General features: G+C 47.9%; 1 non-coding gene across 1 annotated transcript; it reads left to right on the top strand.

Moving 5' to 3' along the window:
- Positions 1-4,046: 4,046 nt before the first annotated feature.
- TRNAT-GGU (transfer RNA threonine (anticodon GGU)) lies at positions 4,047-4,119 on the top strand. The gene has a single exon. It is a non-coding gene; the product is annotated as a tRNA-Thr (tRNA).
- Positions 4,120-13,497: the final 9,378 nt, after the last annotated feature.

The raw sequence follows: 13,497 nt of genomic DNA, 5'->3' as shown, positions 1-13,497 counted from the left end.
TGGTGGTTCGAGCCCAACCGAGAGAGGTGTTGTAGGGTCTCAGATGTAACGTAATAAGTCATAACTTATCCACAATACGTGACAACCATTTAATTTCTGAGCTTCCGTGGCTCAATGGTTAGCGCGTTCGGCTGTTAACCAATAGGTTGGTGGTTCGAGCCCACCCAGGAGCGGTGGTGTGGGATCTCAAATGTAACGTAGAAAGCCAAAGTTTTGCCACAATACCTGACGACCATTAAATTTTTGGGCTTCCTTGGCGCAATGGTTAGCGCGTTCGGCTGTTAACCGAAAGGTTGGTGGTTCGAGCCCAACCGGAATAGGTGTTGTGACGTCTCAGGTGTGACGTAAAAAGCCAAGGTTTTTTCCACAACACCTGACGACCATTTAATTTTTGGGCTTCCGTGGCGCAATGGTTAGCGCGTTCGGCTTTTAACCAATAGGTTGGTGGTTCGAGCCCATCCGGGAGCGGTGTAGTGAGGTCTCAGATGTAACGTAAAATGTCAGAGTTTTTCCACAATACCTGACGAACATTTAATTTTTGGGCTTCCGTGCCGCAATGACTAGCGCGTTCAGCTGTTAATCGAAAGGTTGAAGGTTCGAGCCCACCCGGGAGAGGTGTTGTGGGGTCTCAGGTGTAGCGTAAAAAGTCAAAACTTTTCCACAATACGTGACAACCATTTAATTTCTGAGCTTCCGTGGCTCAATGGTTAGCGCGTTCGGCTGTTAACCAATAGGTTGGTAGTTCGAGCCCATCCGGGAGCGGTGTTGTGACGTCTCAGATGTGACGTAAAAAGTCAAGGTTTTTCCACAATACCGGACGACCATTTAAATTTTGGGCTTCCGTGGCGCAATCGTTAGCGCGTTCGGCTGTTAACAGAAAGGTTGGTGGTTCGAGCACACCCGGGAGCGGTGCTATGAGGTCTCAGATGTTACGTAAAAAGTCAAAGTTTTTCCACAATACCGGACGACCATTTAATTTTTGGGCTTCCGTGGCGCAATGGTTAGCGCGTTCAGCTGCTATTCAAAAGACTGGTGGTTTGAGCCCTCCCGGGAGCGGTGTTGTGACGTCTCAGATGTAACATAAAATGTCAGAGTTTTTCCACAATACCTGACGAACATTGAAATTTTGGGCTTCCGTGGCGCAATGGTTAGCGCGTTCAGCTGTTAATCGAAAGGTTGGTGGTTCGAGCCCACCCGGGAGAGGTGTTGTGGGGTCTCAGATGTAGCGTAAAAAGTCAAAACTTTTCCACAATACGTGACAACCATTTAATTTCTGAGCTTCCGTGGCTCAATGGTTAGCGCGTTCGGCTGTTAACTAATAGGTTAGTGGTTCGAGCCCACCCGGGAGCGGCGTTGTGGGATCTCAAATGTAACGTAGAAAGCCAAAGTTTTTCCACAATACCTGACGATCATTTAATTTTTGGGCTTCCGTGGCGCAATGCTTAGGGCGTTCGGCTGTTAACCAATAGGTTGGTGGTTCGAGCCCACCCGGGTGCGGTGTTGTGGGATCTCAAACGTAACGTGGAAAGCCAAAGTTTTTCCACAATACCTGACGACCATTTAATTTTTGGGCTTCCGTGGCGCAATGATTAGCACGTTCAGCTGTTAATCGAAAGGTTGAAGGTTCGAGCCCACCCGGGAGAGGTGTTGTGGGGTCTCAGATGTAGCGTAAAAAGTCAAAACTTTTCCACAATACGTGACAACCATTTAATTTCTGAGCTTCCGTGGCGCAATGGTTAGCGCGTTCAGCAGTTAACAAATAATTTAGTGGTTCGAGCCCACCCGGGAGCGGCGTTGTGGGATCTCAAACGTAACGTAGAAAGCCAAAGTTTTTCCACAATACCTGACGACCATTTAATGTTTGGGCTTCCGTGGCGCAATGGTTAACGCGTTCGGCTGTTAACCAATAGGTTGGTGGTTCGAGCCCACCCGGGAGCGGTGTTGTGGGATCTCAAATGTAACGTAGAAAGCCAAAGTTTTTCCACAATACGTGACGACCATTTAATTTCTGAGCTTCGTGGCTCAATGGTTAGCGCGTTCGGCTGTTAACCAATAGGTTGGTGGTTAGAGCCCATCCGGGAGCGGTGTTGTGAGGTCTCAGATGTGACGTAAAAAGTCAAGGGTTTTCCACAATACCTGACGAACATTGAATTTTTGGGCTTCCGTGGCGCAATGGTTAGCGCGTTCAGCTGTTAATCGAAAGGTTGGTGGTTCGAGCCCAACCAGGAGAGGTGTTGTGGGGTCTCAGATGTAGCGTAAAAAGTCAAAACTTTTCCACAATACGTGACAACCATTTAATTTCTGAGCTTCCGGGGCTGAATGGTTAGCGCGTTCGGCTGTTAACCAATAGGTTGGTGGTTAGAGCCCATCCAGGAGCGGTGTTGTGAGGTCTCAGATGTAACGTAAAATGTCAGAGTTTTTCCACAATACCTGACGAACATTTAATTTTTGGGCTTCCCTGGCGAAATTATTAGCGCGTTCAACTGTTAATCGAAAGGCTGGTGGTTCAGGCCCACCCGGAAGAGGTGTTGTGGGGTCTCAGATGTAGCGTAAAAAGTCAAAACTTATCCACAATACGTGACGACCATTTAATTTCTGAGCTTCGTGGCTCAATGGTTAGCGCGTTCGGCTGTTAACCAATAGGTTGGTGGTTAGAGCCCATCCGGGAGCGGTGTTGTGAGGTCTCAGATGTGACGTAAAAAGTCAAGGGTTTTCCACAATACCTGACGAACATTGAATTTTTGGGCTTCCGTGGCGCAATGGTTAGCGCGTTCAGCTGTTAATCGAAAGGTTGGTGGTTCGAGCCCAACCAGGAGAGGTGTTGTGGGGTCTCAGATGTAGCGTAAAAAGTCAAAACTTTTCCACAATACGTGACAACCATTTAATTTCTGAGCTTCCGGGGCTGAATGGTTAGCGCGTTCGGCTGTTAACCAATAGGTTGGTGGTTAGAGCCCATCCGGGAGCGGTGTTGTGAGGTCTCAGATGTAACGTAAAATGTCAGAGTTTTTCCACAATACCTGACGAACATTTAATTTTTGGGCTTCCGTGGCGCAATTTTTAGCGCGTTCAACTGTTAATCGAAAGGCTTGTGGTTCAGGCCCACCCGGAAGAGGTGTTGTGGGGTCTCAGATGTAGCGTAAAAAGTCAAAACTTATCCACAATACGTGACAACCATTTAATTTCTGAGCTTCCGTGGCTCAATGGTTAGCGCGTTCAGCTGTTAACCAATTGGTTGGTGGTTCGAGCCCACCCGGGAGCGGTGGTGTGGGATCTCAAATGTAACGTAGAAAGCCAAAGTTTTGCCACAATACCTGACGACCATTAAATTTTTGGGCTTCCTTGGCGCAATGGTTAGCGCGTTCGGCTGTTAACCGAAAGGTTGGTGGTTCGAGCCCAACCGGAAGAGGTGTTGTAGGGTCACACATGTAACGTAAAAAGTCATAACTTATCCACAATACCTGACAACCATTTAATTTCTGAGCTTCCGTGGCTCAAAGGTTAGCGCGTTCGGCTGTTTACCAATAGGTGTGTGGTTCGAGCCCATCCGGGAGCGGTTTTGTGACGTCTCAGATGTGACGTAAAAAGTCAAGGTTTTTTCCACAACACCTGACGACCATTTACTTTTTGGTCTTCCGTGGCGCAATGGTTAGCGCGTCCGGCTGTTAACCAATAGGTTGGTGGTTCGAGCCCATCCGGGAGCGGTGTTGTGAGGTCTCAGATGTAACGTAAAATGTCAGAGTTTTTCCACAATACCTGACGAACATTTAATTTTTGGGCTTCCGTGGCGCAATGATTAGCGCGTTCAGCTGTTAACCGAAAGGTTGGTGGTTGTGACGTCTCAGATGTTACGTAAAAAGTCAAGGTTTTTCCACAATACCTGACGAACATTTAATTTTTGGGCTTCCGTGGCTCAATAGTTAGCGCGTTCGGCTGTTAACCAATAGATTGGTGGTTCGAGGCCACCCGGGAGCGGTGTTGTGGGATCTCACATGTAACGTAGAAAGCCAAAGTTTTTCCACAATACCTGACGACCATTTAATTTTTGGGCTTCCTTGGCGCAATGGTTAGCGCGTTCGGCTGGTAACCGAAAGGTTGGTGGTTCAAGCCCACCCGGGAGCGGTGTTGTGGGATCACGAATGTAACGTAGAAAGCCAAAGTTTTTCCAGAATACCTGACGACCATTTAATTTTTGGGCTTCCGTGGCGCAATAATTAGCGCGTTCAGCTGTTAATCGAAAGGTTGGTGGTTCGAGCCCACCCGAGAGAGGTGTTGTGGGGTCTCAGATGCAGCGTAAAAAGTCAAAACTTTTCCACAATACGTGACAACCATTTAATTTCTGAGCTTTCGTGGCTCAATGGTTAGCGCGTTCGGCTGTTAGCCAATAGGTTGGTGGTTCGAGCCCACCCGGGAGCGGTGTTGTGGGATCTCAAATGTAACGTAGAAAGCCAAAGTTTTTCCACAATACCTGACGACCATTTAATTTTTGGGCTTCCGGGGCGCAATGGTTAGCGCGTTCAGCTGTTATTCAAAAGACTGGTGGTTTGAGCCCTTTCGGGAGCGGTGTTGTGAGGTCTCAGATGTGACGTAAAAAGTCAAGGTTTTTCCACAATACCTGACGACCATTTAATTTTTGAGCTTCCGTGGCGCAATGTTTAGCGCGTTCTTCTGTTAATCGAAAGGTTGGTGGTTCGAGCCCACCCGGGAGAGGTGTTGTGGGGTCTCAGATGTGACGTAAAAAGTCAAGGTTTTTCCACAATACCTGACGACCATTTAATTTTTGAGCTTCCGTGGCGCAATGGTTAGCGCGTTCTTCTGTTAATCGAAAGGTTGGTGGTTCGAGCCCACCCGGGAGAGGTGTTGTGTGGTCTCAGATGTGACGTAAAATGTCAGAGTTTTTCCACAATACCTGACGAATATTTAATATTTGGGCTTCCTTGGCGCAATGGTTAGCGCGTTTGGCTGTTAACCAATAGGTTGGTGGTTCGGACCCACCCGGGAGCGGTGTTGTGAGTTCTCAGATGTGACGTAAAATGTCAGAGTTTTTCCACAATACCTGACGAATATTTAATATTTGGGCTTCCTTGGCGCAATGGTTAGCGCGTTTGGCTGTTAACAGAAAGTTTGGTGGTTCGAGCACACCCGGGAGCGGTGCTATGAGGTCTCAGATGTTACGTAAAAAGTCAAAGTTTTTCCACAATACCGGACGACCATTTAATTTCAGAGCTTCCGTGGCTCAATGGCTAGCGCTTTCGGCTTTTAACCGAAATTTTGGTTTTTCGAGCCCATCCGGGAGCGTTTTGTGAGGTCTCAGATGTAACGTAAAAAGTCAGAGTTTTTCCACAATACATGACGACCATTTAATATTTAGGCTTCCGTGGCGCAATGGTTAGCGCGTTCAGCTGCTATTCAAAAGACTGGTGGTTTGAGCCCTCCCGGGAGCGGTGTTGTGACGTCTCGAATGTAACGTAAAATGTCAGAGTTTTTCCACAATACCTGACGAACATTTAATTTTTGGGCTTCCGTGGCGCAATAATTAGCGCGTTCAGCTGTTAATCGAAAGGTTGGTGGTTCGAGCCCACCCGGGAGAGGTTTTGTGGGGTCTCAGATGTAGCGTAAAATGTCAAAACTTTTCCACAATACGTAACAACCTTTTAATTTCTGAGCTTCCGTGGCTCAATGCTTAGCGCGTTCGGCTGTTAGCCAATAGGTTGGTGGTTCGAGCCCACCCGGGAGCGGTGTTGTGGGATCTCAAATGTAACGTAGAAAGCCAAAGTTTTTCCACAATACCTGACGACCATTTATTTTTTGGGCTTCCTTGGCGCAATGGTTAGAGCGTTCGGCTGTTAACCGAAAGGTTGGTGGTTCGAGCCCAACCGAGAGAGGTGTTGTAGGGTCTCAGATGTAACGTAATAAGTCATAACTTATCCACAATACGTGACAACCATTTAATTTCTGAGCTTCCGTGGCTCAATGGTTAGCGCGTTCGGCTGTTAACCAATAGGTTGGTGGTTCGAGCCCACCCAGGAGCGGTGGTGTGGGATCTCAAATGTAACGTAGAAAGCCAAAGTTTTGCCACAATACCTGACGACCATTAAATTTTTGGGCTTCCTTGGCTTAATGGTTAGCGCGTTCGGCTGTTAACCGAAAGGTTGGTGGTTCGAGCCCAACCGGAATAGGTGTTGTGACGTCTCAGGTGTGACGTAAAAAGCCAAGGTTTTTTCCACAACACCTGACGACCATTTAATTTTTGGGCTTCCGTGGCGCAATGGTTAGCGCGTTCGGCTTTTAACCAATAGGTTGGTGGTTCGAGCCCATCCGGGAGCGGTGTAGTGAGGTCTCAGATGTAACGTAAAATGTCAGAGTTTTTCCACAATACCTGACGAACATTTAATTTTTGGGCTTCCGTGGCTCAATGGTTAGCGCGTTCGGCTGTTAACCAATAGGTTGGTGGTTCGAGCCCATCCGGGAGCGGTGTTGTGACGTCTCAGATGTGACGTAAAAAGTCAAGGTTTTTCCACAATACCGGACGACCATTTAAATTTTGGGCTTCCGTGGCGCAATCGTTAGCGCGTTCGGCTGTTAACAGAAAGAATGGTGGTTCGAGCACACCCGGGAGCGGTGCTATGAGGTCTCAGATGTTACGTAAAAAGTCAAAGTTTTTCCACAATACCGGACGACCATTTAATTTTTGGGCTTCCGTGGCGCAATGGTTAGCGCGTTAAGCTGCTATTCAAAAGACTGGTGGTTTGAGCCCTCCCGGGAGCGGTGTTGTGACGTCTCAGATGTAACATAAAATGTCAGAGTTTTTCCACAATACCTGACGAACATTGAAATTTTGGGCTTCCGTGGCGCAATGGTTAGCGCGTTCAGCTGTTAATCGAAAGGTTGGTGGTTCGAGCCCACCCGGGAGAGGTGTTGTGGGGTCTCAGATGTAGCGTAAAAAGTCAAAACTTTTCCACAATACGTGACAACCATTTAATTTCTGAGCTTCCGTGGCTCAATGGTTAGCGCGTTCGGCTGTTAACTAATAGGTTAGTGGTTCGAGCCCACCCGGGAGCGGCGTTGTGGGATCTCAAATGTAACGTAGAAAGCCAAAGTTTTTCCACAATACCTGACGATCATTTAATTTTTGGGCTTCCGTGGCGCAATGCTTAGGGCGTTCGGCTGTTAACCAATAGGTTGGTGGTTCGAGCCCACCCGGGTGCGGTGTTGTGGGATCTCAAACGTAACGTGGAAAGCCAAAGTTTTTCCACAATACCTGACGACCATTTAATTTTTGGGCTTCCGTGGCGCAATGATTAGCACGTTCAGCTGTTAATCGAAAGGTTGAAGGTTCGAGCCCACCCGGGAGAGGTGTTGTGGGGTCTCAGATGTAGCGTAAAAAGTCAAAACTTTTCCACAATACGTGACAACCATTTAATTTCTGAGCTTCCGTGGCGCAATGGTTAGCGCGTTCAGCAGTTAACAAATAATTTAGTGGTTCGAGCCCACCCGGGAGCGGCGTTGTGGGATCTCAAACGTAACGTAGAAAGCCAAAGTTTTTCCACAATACCTGACGACCATTTAATGTTTGGGCTTCCGTGGCGCAATGGTTAACGCGTTCGGCTGTTAACCAATAGGTTGGTGGTTCGAGCCCACCCGGGAGCGGTGTTGTGGGATCTCAAATGTAACGTAGAAAGCCAAAGTTTTTCCACAATACGTGACGACCATTTAATTTCTGAGCTTCGTGGCTCAATGGTTAGCGCGTTCGGCTGTTAACCAATAGGTTGGTGGTTAGAGCCCATCCGGGAGCGGTGTTGTGAGGTCTCAGATGTGACGTAAAAAGTCAAGGTTTTTCCACAATACCTGACGAACATTGAATTTTTGGTCTTCCGTGGCGCAATGGTTAGCGCGTTCAGCTGTTAATCGAAAGGTTGGTGGTTCGAGCCCAACCAGGAGAGGTGTTGTGGGGTCTCAGATGTAGCGTAAAAAGTCAAAACTTTTCCACAATACGTGACAACCATTTAATTTCTGAGCTTCCGTGGCTGAATGGTTAGCGCGTTCGGCTGTTAACCAATAGGTTGGTGGTTAGAGCCCATCCGGGAGCGGTGTTGTGAGGTCTCAGATGTAACGTAAAATGTCAGAGTTTTTCCACAATACCTGACGAACATTTAATTTTTGGGCTTCCCTGGCGCAATTATTAGCGCGTTCAACTGTTAATCGAAAGGCTGGTGGTTCAGGCCCACCCGGAAGAGGTGTTGTGGGGTCTCAGATGTAGCGTAAAAAGTCAAAACTTATCCACAATACGTGACAACCATTTAATTTCCGAGCTTCCGTGGCTCAATGGTTAGCGCGTTCGGCTGTTAACCAATTGGTTGGTGGTTCGAGCCCACCCGGGAGCGGTGGTGTGGGATCTCAAATGTAACGTAGAAAGCCAAAGTTTTGCCACAATACCTGACGACCATTAAATTTTTGGGCTTCCTTGGCGCAATGGTTAGCGCGTTCGGCTGTTAACCGAAAGGTTGGTGGTTCGAGCCCAACCGGAAGAGGTGTTGTAGGGTCACACATGTAACGTAAAAAGTCATAACTTATCCACAATACCTGAAAACCATTTAATTTCTGAGCTTCCGTGGCTCAAAGGTTAGCGCGTTCGGCTGTTTACCAATAGGTGTGTGGTTCGAGCCCATCCGGGAGCGGTTTTGTGACGTCTCAGATGTGACGTAAAAAGTCAAGGTTTTTTCCACAACACCTGACGACCATTTACTTTTTGGTCTTCCGTGGCGCAATGGTTAGCGCGTTCGGCTGTTAACCAATAGGTTGGTGGTTCGAGCCCATCCGGGAGCGGTGTTGTGAGGTCTCAGATGTAACGTAAAATGTCAGAGTTTTTCCACAATACCTGACGAACATTTAATTTTTGGGCTTCCGTGGCGCAATGATTAGCGCGTTCAGCTGTTAACCGAAAGGTTGGTGGTTCGAGCCCATCCGGGAGCGGTGTTGTGACGTCTCAAATGTAAGGTAAAATGTTAAACCTTTTCCACAATATGTGACAACCACTTAAATTCTGAGCTTCCGTGGCTCAATGGTTAGCGAATTCGGCTGTTAACCAATAGGTTGGTGGTTCGAGCCCACCCGGGAGCGGTATTTTGGGATCTCAAATGTAACGTTGAAAGCCAAAATTTTTCCACAATACCTGACGACCATTTATTTTTTGGGCTTCCGTGGCGCAATGGTCAGCGCGTTCAGCTGTTAATCGAAAGGCTGGCGGTTCAAGCCCACCCGGAAGAGGTGTTGTGGGGTCTCAGATGTAGTGTAAAAAGTCAAAACCTACCCACAATACGTGACAACCATTTAATTTCTGAGCTTCCGTGGCTCAATGGTTAGCGCGTTCGGCTGTTAACCAATAGGTTGGTGGTTTGAGCCCACCCGGGACCGGTGGTGTGGGATCTCAAATGTAACGTAGAAAGCCAAAGTTTTGCCACAATACCTGACGACCATTAAATTTTTGGGCTTCCTTGGCTCAAAGGTTAGCGCGTTCGGCTGTTAACGAATAGGTGTGTGGTTCGAGCCCATCCGGGAGCGGTGTTGTGACGTCTCAGATGTGACGTAAAAAGTCAAGGTTTTTCCACAATACCTGACGAACATTGAATTTTTGGGCTTCCGTGGCGCAATGGTTAGCGCGTTCAGCTGTTAATCGAAAGGTTGGTGGTTCGAGCCCACCCGGGAGAGGTGTTGTGGGGTCTCAGATGTAGCGTAAAAAGTCAAAACGTTTCCACAATACGTGACAACCATTTAATTTCTGAGCCTCCGTGGCTCAATGGTTAGCGCGTTCGGCTGTTAACCAATAGGTTAGTGGTTCGAGCCCACCCGGGAGCGGCGTTGTGGGATCTCAAATGTAACGTAGAAAGCCAAAGTTTTTCCACAATACCTGACGATTTAATTTTTGGGCTTCCGTGGCGCAATGGTTAGGGCGTTCGGCTGTTAACCAATAGGTTGGTGGTTCGAGCCCTCCCGGGCGCGGTGTTGTGGGATTTCAAACGTAACGTAGAAAGCCAAAGTTTTTCCACAATACCTGACGACCGTTTAATTTTTGGGCTTCCGTGGCGCAATGATTAGCGCGTTCAGCTGTTAATCGAAAGGTTGAAGGTTCGAGCCCACCCGGGAGAGGTGTTGTGGGGTCTCAGATGTAGCGTAAAAATTCAAAACTTTTCCACAATACGTGACAACCATTTAATTTCTGAGCTTCCGTGGCTCAATGGTTAGCGCTTTCGGCTGATAACCAATAGGTTGGTGGTTCGAGCCCATCCGGGAGCGGTGTTGTGAAGTCTCAGATGTGACGTAAAAAGTCAAGGTTTTTACACAATACCTGACGAGCATTTAATTTTTGGGCTTCCGTGGCGCAATGGTTAGCGCGTTCAGCAGTTAACAAATAGGTTAGTGGTTCGAGCCCACCCGGGAGCGGCGTTGTGGGATCTCAAACGTAACGTAGAAAGCCAAAGTTTTTCCACAATACCTGACGACCATTTAATTTTTGGGCTTCCGTGGCGCAATGGTTAGCGCGTTCGGCTGTTAACCAATAGGTTGGTGGTTCGAGCCCATCCGGGAGCGGTGTTGTGAGGTCTCAGAAGTGACGTAAAAAGTCAAGGTTTTTCCACAATACCTGACGAACATTTAATTCTTGGGCTTCCTTGGCGCAACGGTTAGCGCGTTCGGCTGTTAACCGAAAGGTTGGTGGTTCGAGCCCAACCGGGAGAGGTGTTGTAGGGTCTCAGATGTAACGTAATAAGTCATAACTTATCCACAATACCTGACAACCATTTAATTTCTGAGCTTCCGTGGCTCAATGGTTAGCGCTTTCGGCTGTTAACCAATAGGTTGGTGGTTCGAGCCCACCCGGGAGCGGTGTTGTGAGGTCTCAGATGTGACGTAAAAAGTCAAGGTTTTTACACAATACCTGACGAGCATTTAATTTTTTAACTTCCGTGGCGCAATGGTTAGCGCGTTCAGCTTTTAACCAATAGGGTGGTGGTTCGAGCCCACCCGGGAGCGGTGTTGTGGGATCTCAAATGTAACGTAGAAAGACAAAGTTTTTCCACAATACCTGACGACCATTTATTTTTTGGGCTTCCTTGGGGCAATGGTTAGCGCGTTCGGCTGTTAACCGAAAGGTTGGTGGTTCGAGCCCAACCGAGAGAGGTGTTGTAGGGTCTCAGATGTAACGTAATAAGTCATAACTTATCCACAATACCTGACAACCATTTAATTTCTGAGCTTCCGTGGCTCAATGGTTAGCGCGTTCGGCTGTTAACCAATAGGTTGGTGGTTCGAGCCCATCCGGGAGTGGTGTTGTGAGGTGTCAGATGTAACGTAAAATGTCAGAGTTTTTCCACAATACCTGACGAACATTTAATTTTTGGGCTTCCGTGGCGCAATGGTTAGGGCGTTCGGCTGTTAACCAATAGGTTGGTGGTTCGAGCCCTCCCGGGCGCGGTGTTGTGGGATTTCAAACGTAACGTAGAAAGCCAAAGTTTTTCCACAATACCTGACGAACATTTAATTTTTGGGCTTCCGTGGCGCAATGATTAGCGCGTTCAGCTGTTAATCGAAATTTTGAAGGTTCGAGCCCACCCGGGAGAGGTGTTGTGGGGTCTCAGATGTAGCGTAAAAAGTCAAAACTTTTCCACAATACGTGACAACCATTTAATTTCTGAGCTTCCGTGGCTCAATGGTTAGCGCGTTCGGCTGTTAACCAATAGGTTGGTGGTTCGAGCCCATCCGGGAGCGGTGTTGTGAGGTCTCAGATGTGAAGTAAAAAGTCAAAGTTTTACCTCAATACCTGACGACCATTTAATATTTGGCCTCCGTTGCGCAATGGTTAGCGCGTTCGGCTGTTAACCGAAAGGTTGGTGGTTCGAGCCCACCCGGGAGCGGTGTTGTGGGATCTCTAATGTAACGTAAAAAGCCAAAGTTTTTCCACAATACCTGACGACCATTTTTTTTTTGGGCGTCCGTGGCGCAATGGTTAGCGCGTTCGGCTGTTAACCGAAAGGTTGGTGGTTCGAGCCCATCCGGGAGCGGTGTTGTGACGTCTCAGATGTTACGTAAAATGTCAGAGTTTTTCCACAATACCTGACGAACATTTATTTTTCGGGCTTGCCTGGCGCAATAATTAGCGCGTCCAGCTGTTAATCGAAAGGTTGGTGGTTCGAGCCCACCCGGGAGCGGTGTTGTGGGATCTCAAATGTAACGTAGAAAACCAAAGTTTTTCCACAATACCTGACTACCATTTAATTTTTGGGCTTCCTTGGCGCAATGGTTAGCGCGTTCGGCTGTTAACCGAAAGGATGGTGGTTCGAGCCCACCTGGGAGAAGTGTTGTAGGGTCTCAGATGTAACGTAAAAAGTCATAACTTATCCACAAAACCTAACAACCATTTAATTTTTGAGCTTCCGTGGCTCAATGGTTAGCGCGTTCGGCTGTTAACCAATAGGTTGGTGGTTCGAGCCCACCCGGGAGCGGTGGTGTGGGATCTCAAATGTAACGTAGAAAGCCAAAGTTTTGCCACAATACCTGACGACCATTAAATTTTTGGGCTTCCTTGGCGCAATGGTTAGCGCGTTCGGCTGTTAACCGAAAGGTTGGTGGTTCGAGCCCAACCGGAAGAGGTGTTGTAGGGTCTCAGATGTAACGTAAAATGTCAGAGTTTTTCCACAATACCTGACGAACATTTAATTTTTGGGCTTCCGTGGCGCAATGATTAGCGCGTTCAGCTGTTAATCGAAATTTTGAAGGTTCGAGCCCACCCGGGAGAGGTGTTGTGGGGTCTCAGATGTAGCGTAAAAAGTCAAAACTTTTCCACAATACGTGACAACCATTTAATTTCTGAGCTTCCGTGGCTCAATGGTTAGCGCGTTCGGCTGTTAACCAATAGGTTGGTGGTTCGAGCCCATCCGGGAGCGGTGTTGTGAGGTCTCAGATGTGAAGTAAAAAGTCAAAGTTTTACCTCAATACCTGACGACCATTTAATATTTGGCCTCCGTTGCGCAATGGTTAGCGCGTTCGGCTGTTAACCGAAAGGTTGGTGGTTCGAGCCCACCCGGGAGCGGTGTTGTGGGATCTCTAATGTAACGTAAAAAGCCAAAGTTTTTCCACAATACCTGACGACCATTTTTTTTTTGGGCGTCCGTGGCGCAATGGTTAGCGCGTTCGGCTGTTAACCGAAAGGTTGGTGGTTCGAGCCCATCCGGGAGCGGTGTTGTGACGTCTCAGATGTTACGTAAAATGTCAGAGTTTTTCCACAATACCTGACGAACATTTATTTTTCGGGCTTGCCTGGCGCAATAATTAGCGCGTCCAGCTGTTAATCGAAAGGTTGGTGGTTCGAGCCCACCCGGGAGCGGTGTTGTGGGATCTCAAATGTAACGTAGAAAACCAAAGTTTTTCCACAATACCTGACTACCATTTAATTTTTGGGCTTCCTTGGCGCAATGGTTAGCGCGTTCGGCTGTTAACCGAAAGGAT

The sequence above is a fragment of the Phalangium opilio genome, unplaced genomic scaffold (genome assembly GCF_054372755.1).
Source record: "Phalangium opilio isolate 3A_F unplaced genomic scaffold, DU_Popi_V2 ptg000087l_1, whole genome shotgun sequence".
Classification (NCBI taxonomy): Eukaryota; Metazoa; Arthropoda; class Arachnida; order Opiliones; family Phalangiidae; genus Phalangium; species Phalangium opilio.
This window is presented reverse-complemented; position numbering and strand designations above follow the sequence as displayed.